Source organism: Atta colombica, unplaced genomic scaffold (assembly GCF_001594045.1).
Source record: "Atta colombica isolate Treedump-2 unplaced genomic scaffold, Acol1.0 scaffold225, whole genome shotgun sequence".
Taxonomy (NCBI): Eukaryota; Metazoa; Arthropoda; class Insecta; order Hymenoptera; family Formicidae; genus Atta; species Atta colombica.
The window spans coordinates 612,466-631,398 of record NW_017259322.1 but is presented as its reverse complement, the minus strand read 5'-3'; the positions used below and the strand labels follow the sequence as shown (position 1 = coordinate 631,398).

At 37.8% G+C, this 18,933-nt stretch overlaps 1 protein-coding gene across 3 annotated transcripts in view; it reads right to left on the bottom strand.

The window, feature by feature from the left end:
• The window catches only part of LOC108688127 (protein roadkill), a 111,510-nt gene that overhangs the window by 61,600 nt on the left and 30,977 nt on the right, over window positions 1-18,933 (bottom strand). For 2 of the 3 annotated variants that reach the window (XM_018194248.1, XM_018194249.1), the window contains exon 3: window positions 1,161-1,220. The gene's annotated coding sequence lies outside the window, so the exon portion shown is untranslated. Of the gene's footprint in view, window positions 1-170; window positions 186-1,160; window positions 1,221-18,933 lie in introns of those variants that run through there. The other variant, XM_018194250.1, reaches the window with a different exon arrangement.

Genomic DNA, 18,933 nt, shown 5'->3' with positions numbered 1-18,933 from the left:
ATCTACTATAATCCCGTAAAAGGATTTTTTATTCCGTTCAGTCAATTTGGAGATTTGTATACAACTGTAATATCGATAATTAAGTCACTCTATTTCCAAGAGAATCTTAAGCTGAATATTAATCTTTAACGGGATCACTATTTTATCAGTTTTAAACATATACGATTTACCCGTTTCTCGATGCTTCCGAAACACAATGCTATGGATATGCTATCTTTCCTTTCTTCTTTTTCTTTAATCTGATCATCAGCAACGACCGATCATCAGCACTCGTGCAGCCATTAAGTGTGGAGACAACGCGATTACACAAGAACGTTAAATGAGCATCTCGCGTTAAATGCACGCGCACAGTGAGGAATCGCGTAAGGATTCATGTTAGCAAATAACGACGCTGATATCTTTATGTAACCGCGAGGACGAATGATGTCACGTCTGAGCGTATTCACATAGCTGCAAAATATCGTTGTCTCTACGTGCAACGGTACAAATTGTCGCATCTTCTTCTTCCTTGTCCTTGTCGTCGCTTTATCTCGCTTGCGCTACGTGCGCCTATAAAGCATTCGCAACTCATCACACAGGAATGAACGTTCCGATAAAGAAATAATGCGACGGATTCGCACGCGGAGTTACGATAAAGTATGCGGAAGAGGCGTCGGCGATAAGCCGACAAGAGATGTCTCACTTTAATCGAGGCATGACGTAAATAACGTTGCGAACAAATTAGGTCGAAGTCTGAAGCACTTCTGATATAAAAACTCAATTTAAAATTGAATTTCACTCTTCGAAACAACTTTAGTTTCGTTAATGTCAATACTTATTGCTGAGGGCAAAATTTAACGTTTAATAATTTCTAATAAACGTTAGTTACTAATAAATAATAATTTTATTCGTTTCATTACGAAAATAACATTGCGTTTCGACATGTGAATAGACCGTTTTATCGTCTGATAATCTGAAGATTAAAGTAGATGCTAATTAAAGAACGCAATTGGGGCAGTCTGCTGAATATCAATGCTTAAAATCGCATTGGTTCCTCTTGACTTGGCAAAACGACGAGAACGAAAAGGAAGAAACGGAATATCATCATTCCATATGGAAGCGATAAGGTAAAGACAATCTGCATTTGTTAAAATATACATAATATACATGCATTTACTTACTTGTTGGCATAGTTTGCTTCACCTTGGCGATATCATTTAAAAGGTAAACACGAAGAACATCTGAAATCAAGAGTCAAAGAAGGTACTTTAGTAAGCTATTTATACATCTAATTGTAAGTAAACTACTTATGTAACAGAAAATCGATGAGATAAGACTCACGTGTCGTAAATTCCGCGACTTTTACAATTATACCAAGTTAATAAATATAAATTATAAAATTATAAATCAAATACATAAATAAATTTTGTAAAAAAAAAAAACGGCGGATTTGGAAATAATTACTTAATACTTATGTATTAATACTTATGAAATAATACTTATGTAATTATAAAAAATACAAATACGTATAAAAATTAAATTAAAATATAAATGAATAATTTAAATATCTAAGATTTTCCAAGACTTTCCAACAATAAATGGAAAATATGCGCGTATTTCTATATTTAGTAACGAAATATTGGTGAGAGGACCGATGTGCATATCTTGTCGGAGCAGTTCGTTGGTGCATTAGCTGCGCTTATACTTGTATATGTAAAAGCCTAGGATCGTACAATAATCCGCGATAGTCGACCTTTTGCCGAGCGTTTCACGAGGGTATACATCCACGACGGCGACGGCGGAGTGAAAATCGACTTGTAGCTGGAAGCTACGGCAGAACTTTCAAATCGCCACTCTACCCGGCCTTCACATTTTCACTAGATGATTTTCACTCAATGCGGCCGCCGCTGTTGATTCACTTTCCTCCTCGGGTGGGCGTTTACGCCGAGTTTACCGAGCGCAAAAAGGCACAGGAGAGGCGATCACGAATCCCGTCGAGATATCAGACCTCGCCAACAAATGATATATACCGTATATCATGTTAGATCAAATGAATCCCATTAGTTCTGCGTATCGTGGATTTAATTTGATAATTCTAAATAAGTTAAAATTGACTATTCGAAACTCTCGTGCATCGTAATAATGTAAACACATAAATTACTTAAATCGTAATCTCGAGGAAAGGAATCAGATTACAATCAGCCGAAGGCGTACATAGATTGAGCGGAATATAGCTTGAGAGTTAATTTTCTCACATCTGAGATAGAGGCTCTGCGTTATTTCTTCCACGCACTCATTCGTGCATACAATTGGAATAATTAAACGGAAGCGGATATTAAAGCAAGCAAATAACACACCGCTGCTCATTTGCAATGCCGTATCTCGAGCGATGACTCTATTTGAACGGTAGCTGTGGAATCGATTAGAAAGCATTCTCAGAGAACCACCATGTATTTAACTCGGTCTTTCCATGGCTCCGATCTACACCATTCCCAATTATCGAAGCTTTCACCCTCGCATAGACTGTACGCCTCTAATCGCTCCAAAATCGATACACTATTATCGTGCTGGGCGACCTCACGATAGACCACCTGGTATTATCGTTCAGATGTTACGGTCCATTTAGTTGATCGCGAATGTTAGAGAGAATCCTGGCTTACACGCTATAGAAAAGGGTAAAGGGAAAAGAAGCGGGAGGTCGAAGGAGGAGGACAAAGTGGCTACGCGTTCGTGAGAAAGAAAGAGAGAGAGAAAGAGATGAACAGACCTGAATACTATCGCATGGTACCGGATGGAGAGAGAATGCCCGATGGGGGGCGATCGGGGGGACGATTTGGACAGTGACGGCCCTGAGCCACTTGCCACAGTAGGTCAGCTCTCTTCACCTCGCTTCGCCTCGTTTTTCGAGCCTCTATTATACACACACGAGGAGGAGATTCTCCTCCATCGAGCTCTTTCAACGATATGCACGATATATGCTTTCGCGCTATGCTCGCCACCCTCTATCATACATATTTACCTGAGTCCGATTTTCCCATCGCGCGTTCGCCATCGAATGGAGATTCTGCCTTTCCTTTATGTAAAATCTTTACAAAGCGGAGATCGTGATTGACATAAGCTCGGTAGAACTCATAGAGCTGATCCATCTCAAGAGCCATTTTTTTCTCTCTTTCACCACCGTGAAAATCCGAAATTATGTTCGCGCGGATCTTTTATGCAGCCAGAGGGTTTAGGTCAAAACTTTATCATTAAAGCCTGGTTGAAATTAAAGGGAGATAGAAAAAAACGCATGTGATACTCTGCTTCATATGCAGGAACTATTTTAGTTCATTTTAAAGATACTACATGTGGTTCCACAGATGTTCCATGTGTAAATATTCTATGTCACACTATGTCATGAAGAATTGAGGATTACGAATTAGAGAAGGATTGAAATTCGATCAGTCAGACAATTTTAATTTTAATTCATTTCGGTCTAATCCGAATTCTAATGTTTATTTTGCAATTCTCAATCTTCAATACGTAGTGCGACACGAGCACACTGAGAGAAAGGATTTTTACTTTAGGAAATTACCAGTATCTTTAACCGGTGATCGGTAAATACGTTGTATAAATTTTGTTGTTGTGTTTGCTGCTAGTCTGCTGTACCAACCAATTTTTAGTAACAGAAGCAAACTATATAAAATCTAACCTATCTTTTGAATAGACTTTAAGTTCGTTTACATAGAATTCGTAGATGAGCGTGGAATCTTAAGTCGTAGGAAACCGACCAAGCACAGTCAAATGTAGGGAGAATACTTGACTAGAATTGGTCAATTTCTTACGATTTGAGATCTTGCAATCGTCTACGACTTTTATATATATATATGAGTCTCTTATTTGCTAGCGATGCTATTGATTATTTATTACATTGACGAATTAATTTGCAATCGTAACAAATCGATTGGTTTTTTAAACAAATATCACATGCTTTCCCTTGATTTACTCCTATAACAAAATCATTTCTGTGCGCAGCATTCTTTGTGCGTGACGACAAAGAAAAGCACGCCTTTGACGACCTTTTGACAGACGCGCGGACCAATTTTTATCGGTGATTTGCCGATAGCTGCTGCGATAATGGGAGAAGTGGGTCGGTACCGAGAGGAGCGCGATGAGTCGGGGGAGTTAAAACGCGACGGCTAGCATAACTCCTCGGTGAATTAGCGGCGGCGAAACGGTGTCATGTCGCAATTTTGTGGAAACAATTTACACCAGTCTGCTTTGCTCGACCTCCCAGGGGAACGTATCATCCTAATGTGATTAAGAAAGGACCGTAATGCCCGCTGGTGACGCAGTATATTACTTTGTCAAATAAAAGCTCGAGAACTTCACGCTGGTAAGGAATAATTAATCGTTCGAGGAATTATTCATCAGAATAACTTCTTTTCAAGTCTATTTTTTGTTTCAGTAAAACGAAATTATGCCGAGTAAATTTCCAACTACGGTTACTTTGGATGTAAAATACGATCGTACTAGTATTTTCCCTATATTTTCGTATTCTTAATTCCCTTCGCTGGCGGAATTCGAATTCATAAATCACGCAGGGCACCACCGTGAACACATTTTCTCTAGATGTCATTTGGATCGATAATCCATTCTCGACGTCACGTCGATTCTCTCTTCCCTTAGGAGGAAGTTCATCCGTCCACGACAGGAGAGAGAAAGAGAAAAAGAAAGAGAGAAGAGGACTTATCGTTAACCTCGATCCTTTCTCGTAGCCGCGACGTTTAATACCTACTCCCACTCGTCTAACTGTACCACTAGGTCGACCAGGTGCCATCAACGATCGATTAAATAGATGTCGATTAGGGAACTTTGACTTAGAATCGCGATACACACACAAGAAGCGAGATAAGAATGTAGGAGTCATACAATAGAATATAAGACTAAACTATAAACAAAGAACAAGTGTATTATAGGAATCTATAATAAGAAGATATCTACATACAACGAAACAGAAATCTATTTATAATGTTCCCTTTTTACATTTTTCTAGTCAGTCGCATCAGGATTCTTATAAATCTTACTCATCGTTTTTTTTTTAGTCTAGATGTGTTTCACTACCGCTTCTGTGTATCTCATTATACATTTATTACTTATTTATTTTTATATTTACATTTTTTATTGTACTTCCTGTGACTTGGTATTTATTTTTTCCTCTCCAAAAAAAAAAACCTAACGGAATCCGACTAGTGTTACATCACAATGTCAGGTACATTGATCATTGATCCGATAGGTCACGCTCGTGCAACAAATTTGTAACGGCGCTACAATGATCGTATCGTCGTTACACCGAAAACGCGCGTCGTTAACATCAGCCACTGACGATTGAAGAGAGGAGCACGTAAGGCGAGTAAGAGTAGTCAAACTGGTTTGCCATAAATCGTCTCTCGATTACAGGAGTCGCGTCGGTATCGATTAAATCAGTATTAAATCTGATCTGTCGTTCGCAAACTAATAATTCGTGGCGCCGCAATAAAAGTTCTTCATGATGATTCTTCACTTCGAGAGAAGCCCCATAATTTTTTCTCATCACAAATCGACTTACAGATATCCAGCTGATCCTGAAATCATATTTTTCGGATATTCGATATGAATAAAATAATTCGATTATTCATATCGAATAATTGAATGCAAAGATAATTCTGAAAAATATAATTACTTATTTCGTAAGATAGAAATGTTTATAAAGTTAACTTTTTTTTAATTTTCTTGTAATGTAATTATGCAGTCTAGTTTTGAAACAAAAATCATAAAATATAGAACACGTCAAAAAAATACTTTCAATTTTGTTAATTAATAGACTCTTTTATAATTAATATCATTCAGTTTTCTTTTTCAATCTTCATATCATTGTTGAGTACTTCTTTTGCAATCATTTTTAGTTGATCGATCACAACTTGAACTTCTGGAATACTCGTACTCAAATATCATAACTCTATATCTACCCCACCCTATCATTCTCTCTATGGCTATTTCTGGCTGTTTCCTGAAATTGAAAGTTCAAAGATTCGATATTTCAGAATTCAAGCAGCTGCGAACGACCAGCTGACGATTACGAAAAAGAAGCACTCAACGGATGAATGCAAGGATTGAAAATAAAAATAGAGCGGTATGTTGATTGGGTCCCAACACTGAAGAAAGAATGTTCAAAAGATTTATTTGACATGTTGTTTATTTTAAATGATTTTGGTTTCAAAGTTTTATGAACTGCACTGTGTACGTCAAATGTTTTTACCTCGTAGCGAGTACACGTTATTTTATCCCCCATGCAAGTAATCCGAGAATTACAAAACGACGTTATACAGTTGGCTTTCTTCAACATTTCGGAAAGAACCGTCTATTAAAAACGGCGGGAGTTCGGAATCCTATATGTAGGTTGTATTTATCCCCGATTCCCTTAGGCGGCATTTAGGGAGCCTTCTGTCTCCGCGGGTGGTATACAGTGGCGAATAATGATGATGATGATGATGATAATGGTGGCGGAGAGAACAAGGACAAGGAATCTCACTCCCACTCCTTTCATCTTTACCACAAAACGCTCGATTGTATGGATTCGTCTCGGGTCAGCGAGGCAAATGGATGCCGGTGATTGAAGAGAACGGCAGCTGCGAGAGTATGGGTACCGAAATCGACGAACTCCCAAATACCGCGCCACGATAACTCGTTTCGCGGCTTTTCTACGAAAGTGGAGCGGAGCGCGAAGGAGATTACTCCAGAAACTTCTGCCGGAGAGCTCGCGATATCGGCGACGGACGCGCATTAATTCTCGTCGATTCCATTTGCACTCGCTTTGTGGTTTCCGAGGCGCGATTAATTCTCTGACGCACGTTGATCAGAGGGAAAAAGAGTTCTGTGATTTGAAAACTTACGAGATCTTGCCATATTTTATTGAAGCAAAAAGCTTTAAATCGTAAAATATTTGATGAACTTTTGAACAAGTTAAAAACCAGATTTTATGCCTATAAAGATTCTCGAAGCAGGGAAGAACGAGGTGGGATTCGTGCCTTCGTCCTCGTATTGACGGGATGAACGCGACAGCGAGGGCGGCAACCCAGAGAGTTGCTCTCCCCATCGCAAGGCAGTCGAAAGAATCGCGACGCGTCTCCGAGGGAATAAGAGATCCATAAGGGGCCCTACACGCGCCCTATGATCATTCTCGTTTCCACTCGTTTCATTGTCCAGAGTGGCATATGGCGTCTGCTTTGTCCGTTGGAGAGAAAGCTCCGCTTCCCAGGCCTCGATGGAACGATAATGAAAATCGATTCCGAAGCCAGCCATGCAAACGCGAGCGCAGTGCGAATTTAAAATTTAACCCCGCCACATTTTCAACCTCGAAGTTTAATATAATTTTAGCAACAGCCCTCTATTTCTGGATAAAATCCATTTAACAATAGCACCGCGTTTCGCATTAACTCTTAACAAAATTTTTTGGTGGGTTTTCCATCATCCAGATTAGGTTAACCATAATCCGATGACCCTTTTATACTCTTCGAAATGGTTATAAAGACATTTAAGGGTAAAGGTATTGTTAAAAGTTTGGACAAACACAAAAACGAAAAAGAGATTTAACCTTCCACTGACAAGATGAATTTTTCTCTTCCATCAGGAATAGGAGTTTTTGAGAAATAGAAACAAATTTTTTATTGTTATTGGATTATATACAAATTTGAAAAAGATCGAATATACTTCCCTGATAGAAATGTATGCAGTTTTCCTAAACACCTATTTACTTACTATCTAATATTAATGTATTCTCATTAATTGTGCCAATACTGAGTAGGAAATGGACAAGAACTTGATAGCGTTCATTTTGTCCATTTCATGAGCAGTTGGCTTGTTTATTAATCAATTTAATATCCATTATTTGTTGTGTTTCTATTCAGTAAATGGATTCAGATTTTACGCAACTTTTGTATGCAGTAACTGCAAATATTCTGATTAGTTTTCCTAATTAGTTTTCCTTCTCAGTTACTATAGACAGAAGTTGGTATAACTGTTTAATAACTGCTCAAAAAATGCATGAAATTCCTACAAGGATTATCAGGATTGGCAAAGACTAATTGTTTTTTTTTCCCAAAAATAAATCATTATATTTCTTCTTAAATATGTTTTTAATGCTTCAAATTTAAACAGTATTATGTTAAAAAAACATGTTTAAAACATATTAAAAACAATTTTAAAAACAAGAAAGCATGTATTAAACTGTTTAAAAACTGTTTTTTTCAACCCTGATACTTACTTATTTTTTTATAAAGTTAAATTTACTAAAATTCACAAACTCGATGGTGCCTTTAAAGACTGCATGGAATTGCCGGCGGAGGATTAAAAGTCGACAAGAAAATAACATATATGCGAGAAATATGTTTCTATAAAAATAAAAAATTTTAATGGCTCCGTCCAGGCAAAACCATCAACTTAAATGGTTAGACGATCGACCGCAATCAACAAACGACTTTTTAAAAGTACAACTTCAATTTTTTTTTTTCTTTAAGTCGTGAGTGAACAAAGGCGACTCGAGAGACCCAGGTACTTCCCGAATGTTTTTTTATTAAGGTCAGAAAAGTCGTCCGGTAGAATGAGTTTTCTACTTTGAACTGTTCTCAAGAGTCCGATTTCACACGCAAGAGGGAAAAACGTATAACGATTTAGAAGTTTCACAGAGCGAGAAGGAACTTTTCGAGAGCACGAGCGAGTGGGTAACACAGTGCATGAGCGACGGCGAGAACGGACAGGCTTTTGCGGCGCGCGCAGAGGCTTTCCAACGCGATATTTCTGGTGATAACTATGCCAGGGACTGCCGGGTAAAGTAGCCACTATAATACGGCTCGGTTCGGAGTAAAAGTACATGGGTAACCTCGTAAGCGGGTTCACCGTGTCGCTTTCACTCCCCGTGTGCCATGCCGCAATATTATCTGCCGCTCGAGGACCAAGCAAGCCCAGCGTTCACAATCCATGCTCCGTAGATTATAGACGAGAAAATTCAGCTATGCGTGGAATACATTAGAAAAACGCGAGCATTCATTCACGGAAAAAAGACTTCACTGATTCAGCAAATCTACAGTCGTAACATACAGACAGTTAATTTTCTATATTAAAATACCAAAGTGACAGCTGAATAACATTAGCAATTTATTAAACCATCAAATCTTCTTAGCTATCGATGTTGAATTCACGTAGCAAATTATAGGTTTGTTGTACCATCCAATTAATTTTTTTTCCGTGTTGTGTGCAATACGATAAAAAAAAGGACACTGAAAAAAAAATGCTCTGTCTATACGAACGAAAAATAAAGTGCACTTTAATTATATTAGGTATTTTAATCCCCGTTTTTGATTATCTGTCAACTAGAATAGATTTAACTTCACTGAAAGAAAAGATAGGTTGCTGTAGCAGATGTAATTAATGGTTAAATATGGCATAGCATTTTTAATTGGTTGCAACAGCCAATTTTTGGTTGCCAATTGTTGGTTGTGTTAAGCTTATCCGCAATGTCAGTATAGGATTTCGATTGGCTTACGCAACCAAAAATTGGTTGCTACAATCAATTAAAAATGCCATATTTAACTATTTAATTTGTTGCAACAATCAATCTTTTCATTCAGTATATAAATGTCTAAAACGTACCTTTATGTTTAAATCTGCTAGAATTTCAATTAATGCAATTTTTTCCAATGTGAAACTAAAATCGGGTATTGTAAAACCAACGTGGCGCTTCAAATCGAAATAGAAAAAGTTTCACACGAGATAAACGCAAATATACGTTGCTCAAATTACTGTCGAGTTTGTGTAAAAGGTTAACAAATGTAAATCGGAATTTTAAATCCGTAGCCTTCACGAAGCGAAACAAACAAAAGTGATAATAAACGATGTGTTGTAATGTTATGCAACAAGGTGACATGTTCGAGGTCTGAACTTTGGCTGTCACGCAGCTTCTTTCGATAATCCTCTTTTTTTTATTTTCAAATGAATCGTGTTGAGAAACCATTCACACACGCGCGCGCACACACACACACACACACACACACACACACACACACACACACACACACACACACACACAGAGAGAGAGAGAGAGAGAGAGAGAGAGAGAGAGATAAAAAAAATATATAAGTACTATCATACGATATAAAGTTCATTGGATAAAAAAATTACTTGCGATTTAAAGCCATAGAGATTACGGGAGAAGGTACATGAATTCCCTTGAGAAATTATTTATTAGGATTATTTTTTACATATTGAATAAATCACTCACGTGTTGTATAATTATGTTAACTTAATCAAAGACATAAATCGCGAGAAACCAAAGCGTAGAACGGAGTAGTTAAGAGCCGCTATGACGGTGTGTAAACGGCGCTCGTTCCTAAGGCTCTTACGCGCCGGCAGAAAAGTTTCGGAGATAACGAGCGGCGAAACGACTTCGTTACGAGTGCATTGTGTGCGTCGTGTGTGTACGGTGTGTACGAGCGTATTGAAATTGCGCCCACACTTGCACACTCGACCGACCGATCGAGTCGCGCGCATAACGAAAGGCGCGTGGTTTCCGCGTGGTTGCATTCTCCTCTCCTGTAAAGAAGGGAAGTGGGAGAGGGAGAAGGAGGAAATGGAGGCGGAGGAAGGAAAAAAAAGAAAGAGGAAGAAGTGGGCGGAAAAAGAGAAGGAAATAGACTATCGACCCGGTCCATTAATCGCGGGGAGAAAATCCGGAGGCAGAATAGGACGAAAATCGCATTAATCACAATAATTACTATTATACGCGCGACTCAGCGGGTCAATATTGTCGTCGTGCGCGATTAATGATGACGTTCCATTACTGCCGCTAACTGGACACGCGTAGGGTATACTTGCCGCATTAAAGTAAAATATTGATTCATAAATCACGAGATCGCCCGGCGGTGATGAGCGCGAGAGGTGGATAATTTGTTTATGACGCATATACGCGGTTGACACGTTCGTTCCATGGACACTTGGGCTTCGCTCTTAAGAGCATCCACTCGAGACCTGCATAAACATGCGAAAGTAACGCGAGATCTTCTGGAGCGTACCGTTTCTCTCGCGAGTGGACGACCGTCGGATCGGATTCTCGGTATGGCGCCGTAAAATGCTCCATATTAATATAAAAATGTAGGGCTTTCTTCTCTTATGTGACATGTTTATATTTTACGTAGAAAATGGACCACTTATAAAATAAATAATATTTAACGCGAATATAACTAAATGTTGGTTGTTAAATGTATTACAATATTTTGGAGTTAAAATAATATCTTTATGAATGATGTAAAAGAAATTTTTATTTATTTCTTGCTCTTCCGTTTCATTTCGAGCTCAGCATCGGAGAATAGATCCAGCCATGATAAACGTCGTTAAATAAATGAGAATTTAAGCGATTGGATATGTCAACCTTGACCTACGATCACATTGATATACGTAGAATGGTATCGCAACGGTTTGTAACGAAATTGTGTTGCGTTATGAAGCTTTTTTACTCGAGTCCACGTTTCTTCTCCTCCACCTCCTCTTCGTGAAGGTGCGATACGGTGCTCGTAAGGAGAACGGAAAGCAAAGCGGAGCATCGTGTTTATGTAGGTAGGTAGGTTGCATGACGAGGTCTCCGAGAGATCTCGCGCGCGAACTCGCCTCGATGATATATACGAAGCGTCCGAGAAAAAAAGTGCGAGAATTCGCAAATTGAATCAGAAGTTTATTCAAAACTTCTAATTAATTAACTAATTCAGTCGTATCTGCTTGCAATCGTTCGCTCGCTCGCTCGATCTTGATCTATCATTTTAAATAATGAAATATCATTCTTTTCGCTTGTTTGTGACTTTCGCTTTGACAGAAGTTTATTTTGAAACTCAATTGTAAAGACACGCGCGAGATCAGAAGCGTCATATTTTTGTATATTTCTACTGCCATCGAATTGGTAAAAAACATTGCTCCTTCTTTCTACTTCAAGTTCACCCCTTTAAGAGTTTTCTCTACTGCTTTCTGATTTATTTAATTTTAACTTAAAATAAATCAACCATTCGATCAGCCAATCAATCAATTTTATACCTTTTGCGCTTGACATCAAGCAAAAGTATATTTTAACCACAACATCTAATCGCAAACTTGCGAGCAGCAACAGCCTCGACATAGATTGTCGGTGATCGACAAGAAACGTCGTCCAAATGTCTTTTCACACTCTGTATGCTGATGCGGGCGTGTTTCGCGAATCTGTTTCGCGGATTCTGTGCCTCGATATTGGTGTTCGTGCATGCACGCGCGTAAACACTCAAGCGTGTGTGTTTGTCCGCTCGTGGTGCGACACCCGAGATGCTGACGATGGTACCAGGGCGCTTCACGGGGACACGACGGGGTTACGCTCCCACTTACGACACAACCGGCACGGTTAGCCTAGATCACAGACACACGCCTTCTCTCTCTTTCTCTTTCTCTCTCTCTTCTTCTCTTTCGCCTCGAGAAGTTATAATATTACGGAACGGACCGAAACGCGCAACATGGCCGATGCTGATACGTCGAGGCGTCATTGCGCGTTGTTACGATATTTGGCGATCAATCTTAATCATATCAAGAAACAGACAAGCTTAATTCTAATATTAGCATTGTTATTTTTGATTACCTTCTCGATTACACTAGGGTTTGTGAAACCCTGCAACTTTGTCACGCTATATCTCTGGACTGAATATTTATTTTTTAGCTCAAAACATGTGGTTATACTTCGAAATCAAAGATAGATAAATATCATCAAAGAAATGTTATTGGAAAAATTCGCAAAAAATAATGACCACTTTGGAAAAAAATTCTAAAATGTTTAAATTTAATCCGAGTCTTTAAATATCTTATATTATAAAAAAGTTAAAGCAATGCAAAAAGTCGCATAGAGTACGTTGAATTTATGAATACTATACTAGAATTAAATCACTGTAAAAAGAAAACTATAATTTAGGTCATTCGATAATTTTGAAAAATTTCGAGTAGAAGGGCTTGTTTATCGTTTAACGTAAAAGCAAAGTCACGTTGATTTCGAAGCTCCTATTATTATAGGATTTATGACTGCAGCGAACACTTGGCCGGTTTAGCATAGAAGTCGGCCAGACATCAATCGCTGTTGAATTCAACCCATGGTTTCCAATATGTCCACAATGCGTGGGAGGGCACTTTGCTCTTCGGGCATGCGTTTGTGTGCAGCCGCAGTCTCTGTTGTGTTAACGTGACCTCGCTGTTGTCGCGTGGTTGAATAGGTCCGTCAATGGCTCGCTTCATTGAATTAAATAGGCCACTCGTGCACGTGCGTAATTATTCCTGTGAGAAAATTATTAAAGGCGAGATCTTCTTCGCAGCGCGAGAGAGAAAAAGAGACCCGCTTTTTGTCGCGTGAGACACAACTCAAGATTGATTACGTTCAATAAATGTGTCGTTAATAAATGTTCGTCTTTTCGAACGTAATATTATATTAAATTATTTGTGATAAATTACGTTTAATCCACGATTGTAGCAACGCATAACTCGCGCACTCCGGGGAATCGGTGAATGTTTGTATCGTTAGTCGTCAATTATCGTGGATACTCGCGATAATGATTACAAGATTGAGAGTACCGGTTTTCATTCGCGTAGGGTGCAGGTACTTTTACGCGCGCTCCGAATTGCAAGTAGAACGTACTTGCAACTTGGAGCCACGATAAGTGGACCGCGACGAAGTCCCGTCTCGTCACAACGAGCCTTTTGTGTTGCGCATACGCGCGCATGCTACCATCGCGAGAGTTCTCAAAGTTAATCGCTCACGGTCGGGAGGACTTCTCGGACTCCCCGAGAACGAAGAAGATCGGAGGATTGCGTGAATGCCACTCCGAGCCATTTCAGATTTCTTAAAAATATGTATGCTGCAACAGATGTTTCATTATTTTATAGAAAGTACTAAAATAGGCTATTAACAGTAGTCAAGTAAACGCACGAAACAAACTTTTCCCAAACGCGTTAAATATCTAAGCTTCAGTTTTTCGTTTGAGTAATGAATGCTGCATTTCTGCCAATTAGCAAGTGACTTGCTCAATGGATGAATTTTTGGGTTTGTAATCGCTGATAAAGACTCCAAAGTGAGTCAAAATGAAGACAACCAATATCTAAGGATTATCTACTTCTCCTCTCTTCGATTCTACAAATATGACTCTCACAGTATGACTCTCATTAGCCTCATCTGAATTTTTATTATTTTATATTTTAATGTTTAAGATTGAGAGTTCTAACTTATATTTATATATTAATTTAATTGTGTTTAAAAAAATATCTGTATATTATGTAAATGAGACGTAAGGGAGTTATATTAAAATGAAATTATCGCCATATCGTTTAATGGAAGATTGCAGTTGCTGTAACGCTTATTAATGGCTCCTCGACTTCAGCCGACGATGCTCGGTTACTATTACGTTAACAACTAGTTTCGTAATGAAGCACCGAGGAGGTTAAGCGAGATATCTCTGGGAAAGCGGCTGGCATATAGAACTTTCGGCTGTATATTTGTACATGTTACGCTCCAGGGCCAGATTGAAAAATAAATTCTCGTCTCCAGCCGAGAGGCGAGTATGTCGTTTGTGAATGGATATATTTCGCCATCGTCTCTGCCCCCAAAATTATCACTTTCCATACAGAGAACGGATGTGGCCTCCCCGTGTTTTAAACTCAAATAAATCATCTAAAGCTAAGATCACGTCAAAGTACCAAAGGACGATGACGGCATTGACGACGGCTAATCCCGTGCAACATGTAACGCACACGGCGGCCGAGAAATATCAAAAGTTTCGAAAGAGCGAAAGGACCCGAAGCTGTCGGGCGAAGTGATGAAATCCGAGTGTACTTACGCGAAGGTGACCCAAAAGTGAAACCATTTGTACGTCTTGCCCATCGCGAGATGAAAAAAAAAATGTATTCTTTATACATTAGAAGTTCGTTTAAGCGATTAACGTCAACTTTATTCATTCTCGAATACGCGAATAATCTCTGTAAATATCGACGATCGTTAACCGTAACGTTAGTGAATTGAAGATTGATTCAAACATCAATCTCAATGTAATTGGGAAGTTGAATAAACTTATTGATAAATCAGTAGGCTTGTAGTAAATCCGTGGCTTTAATGTTTCATCCACCTCTCCATTTCCCAGAATCTCCATCTCGGAATCGAATGGCGGTGATCGAGTTTCGCGCACTCATATATACATGCGTATTGAATGCCGGCGTTGAATCGTGCAAACATTCTAATTTCGCCTAGTTCGCTCGCTCGGCTGGTTAGTTACAGTCGCCTACTTGCGTTGGAACGGCAATGGCGATTAACCCAAACCATGCCGACGATATAGGATTACACCCGTTGGCACATTGACTTTCTAAGCGCGCTCGTCCGAATCCGATCTAACGCCGTTTCACATCGCGGAGAAGATAGATTGTGCCAATAAGTCGCCTTGCAGCCTCAAAAAACGCTGATATGCAGATCGGAGGAGGAGAATCGTCGCGCGAGTATAATACACATTTATCAGCATTGAAGATCAATCTCGAATTAATTTTTAACTAAACTATTGAGACAATATATGCGGAATTGTAAGATAAATAGTCTTTCGATCAGTATTCACCCACAAAGGGTGTCGCAAAGAGGATGTTAAAAAGGTTTCAATTTCTGTCTAAAAAAGTAACAGGAATAATGCCTTTTGTAGATTTTGACCTCCTGAATATGAATACTAAAGTTATTAAAAAGTTGGTAGCATTTGGAGAACAATGTTTGTGCTTCGAAAGCACAAACATAGTGTAGTTTCATCCAAATTTTTCCAAATACTAATACTATTTTTTAATAACTTTATCGTATCCAAGATTTCAAGTTCTACAAAAATACTATTTCTTTTACTTACATCTTTTTGAAATTGATTCTTTTTTAATATTCTCCGAAAAAGGCAATTTTTGCCTAAAATGAAAGGAAATATTATTTGTAGATTTTGACTCTTCTTGGATAAAGTTATTAAAATATTTGTGGCACTTTGAAACATACCTCGAAAATTAAGAGCAAGAATATTGAAATTTGGATAAATACACTATGTGCTCCATTTTCGAAGTATTTCCCAAGCACTATACAAACTTTTTGATAATTTTATCCAAGAGATCAAAATCTTCAAAAAACATTATTTCTTTTCTTACAATTTTTTGAACGGAAATCGGTCTCTTTTTAACATCTTTAGAGAAGATAAAAAAGTAAACAATTTTTTAAATAAATAAAATTTAACGAACTAAAAAAATTTTTATTTCTTAAAGTTGTTAGTATCAAATATCTGATAAAAGATTTATGCTATAGCATTAAAACATGGAATTGAAAGATTGAAAAACACTAAAGTAGACAACTAGAATCTTACTCTCGAAAATTTGCTTGAATTTCAACTTCTGTTGTACAAGGATAGACATTTTATGATGAAAATCGTAAAATTGCAATTACTTCTCTCGCGACACGACGTTTAGCGCGACATAATGATGTAACGAGGTTACAGGACAGGAAGTCGCTTATCTTTCGGCAAAGGGGACCGACAAAAAATGAATGTTCTCGATACGACTTTGTAGAACAATTTGCTGTCGAAAAGTCCGCCGTAGTATCGCTAGAAATAAAACACAATATCGCCATTTGTTCACATAGCGGTTTCTAAAGAGACACTGCAGTTACCAACGACGCCGGCGTTAATCGCCAGTCCTTGACATATCGAAGTAAGAACCCGTATCAGAATGCACGCCTCCTCGAATATCGGGAAGCTCTGCTCGAGCCGATCTTCTCTCCGCGTTCATCGAAGCAGAAGCGATTCTTCCTTCACGCTTGCTATTCATAGAAATTTACAAGACGTATCAGTGAAAATTGTTGGGACTCACGTGTTAAAAAGCCTCACTTTTCATGTTTTCAACGAATAAATTATTTCTCGTAAATACTATACATCAAAATCATCGTACATAATTTATATCTTTATAATTTTATGCATTAGTATTTTTCTTTATATGCGGAAAAGAGGAGGGAGAGAGATAATGAGAAAAAGTGGGCTACGTTTAATCATAGAATCGATAAAGTTTTAAAATTTTCTAGAGCTTTTTGATTTAATAAAAAGAAAATAGAAAAGAAAGTATAGAAATTTAAGAAAATTTTAGAAAATTATTTAAAGAAAACCATATCAAAAAATCTAAAAAAAAAATTCAGGAATGTCTAGTTATTAATAACAAACTTATTTTTAATATTTGATCAAATTATGTGAAAAGACTTGGAGAACCTCCTTAACATTATTAGTTTACAGCAATTAATTAAAAATAATTTTATTAATACAACGTTAATAAAACAAATAACATTTAAAGAGCTTACTTCAATTGTGAATTAATCTATAATACATTTTATAAAACCGGAGAATAAATTTATTTTTCCCATCTTTAATTTGAGAGTTCATTTTTTCTGTTTTTATAAAATATGAATTAATTCAATTAACTCATTGTGATAAACCACTTTATTTAAGTCAAAGCATGACGTTTTTGTTTTATTAATATTGCTATCCAATTAAAATCGTTTTTAATTAGAATTTATAGAACTAACTATTGTTAGTTTTAATATTTTTTTCTATATATACGAGTATAAAATGAGTATACCTTACATATTGCAGAAAAATGATCGATTGCATGAAATAACATAGTTTTATCCAAAATTTCGAAACACTCGAGTAATATCACAAAACGCTATCATATGTCATCGTAAATTAAAATCCGCGCCCATCATACACTTATACGACTCAGATTGTCAGATTTAACGATTGAGGCGGTTGAGGGTTACGCGTTGGGACTTCCGGGAAGACTTATGTGAAGGGAGAAAGTGAAGAGGATTATATCCATGTACTGGATGGAACGAAGTGAGGAGAAAGAGGATAAAGAAGAGGAGGAGGAGAAGGAGAAGGAGGAGCAAAAGATGACGGAACAAAGAAAGACCGAAAGCGCAGAGGTCGATTCGGTTTGATAGTGGTGGTATTTAATGCCGGGCAGGGTGGAGAACGCGTATATGACGTGGATGAAACAGTCTGGAGAAGGTGTGGAAGAGAGTGAGAGAGAAGCAGCAAGCAAGCAAGTAAACAAGCAAGCAAGCAAGCAGGCGCGTGCCACTTAGCTCAACGTAAAACGCGGTCACAGCCTCGGCACGTCCAACACGGCGGTTGTATTCAGCTTCTATCGAAACCGCAGCCCATGGCATTTCGAAAACCTTTTTTCGGCACTCATAAAATGAACAAAAGCATCTCCTCTCACGAGAAAAAAAACAAAGACAATCTTGCGTCTCTTTCCTAGGTAAACGAAATGGCTAGAACGAGAAGATCTGAAAATTAGTTAAATACGTTCGTAGAGCGAAAATGAATAGTATGGCTTTTGTCATACAAAAATAATAAGTATGTAGGGCATCTTCATCATAAGCTTCTACAAGCAAACGGTAACTTTCGGTGACTTTCAGCAGCAGTTTTCTTTAAAATAAAATAATTCAGCAAAACTTCCCGCAAATGTCGTTTTGTTAGCACAAAATTTGACATTTTCAATGCAATAAAAAATTTGTTGTTTACACTCTAATGTCATATACTAAATCTTAAATCTTACTTAGGTACTTAATTATTATACTTAGAGAGATATGTGCGTCTTAAATTACATGCACGCGGTAACAACATCCATTACAAAACGATGGGAACTTATTTGTACACCCAATACTAACATCAGCAAGCTATCTGAAGACTCCTCTGTTCAAGAAAGAAATTTTATTATAGAAAATGTTATTTACACAGCAAAAAAACGCAGCAGAAAACTTTACTGATTCAGCAAATTTACAATCGTAATACACAGACAGTCAATTTTCTATGTTAAAATAGCAAAGTTGACAGCTACATT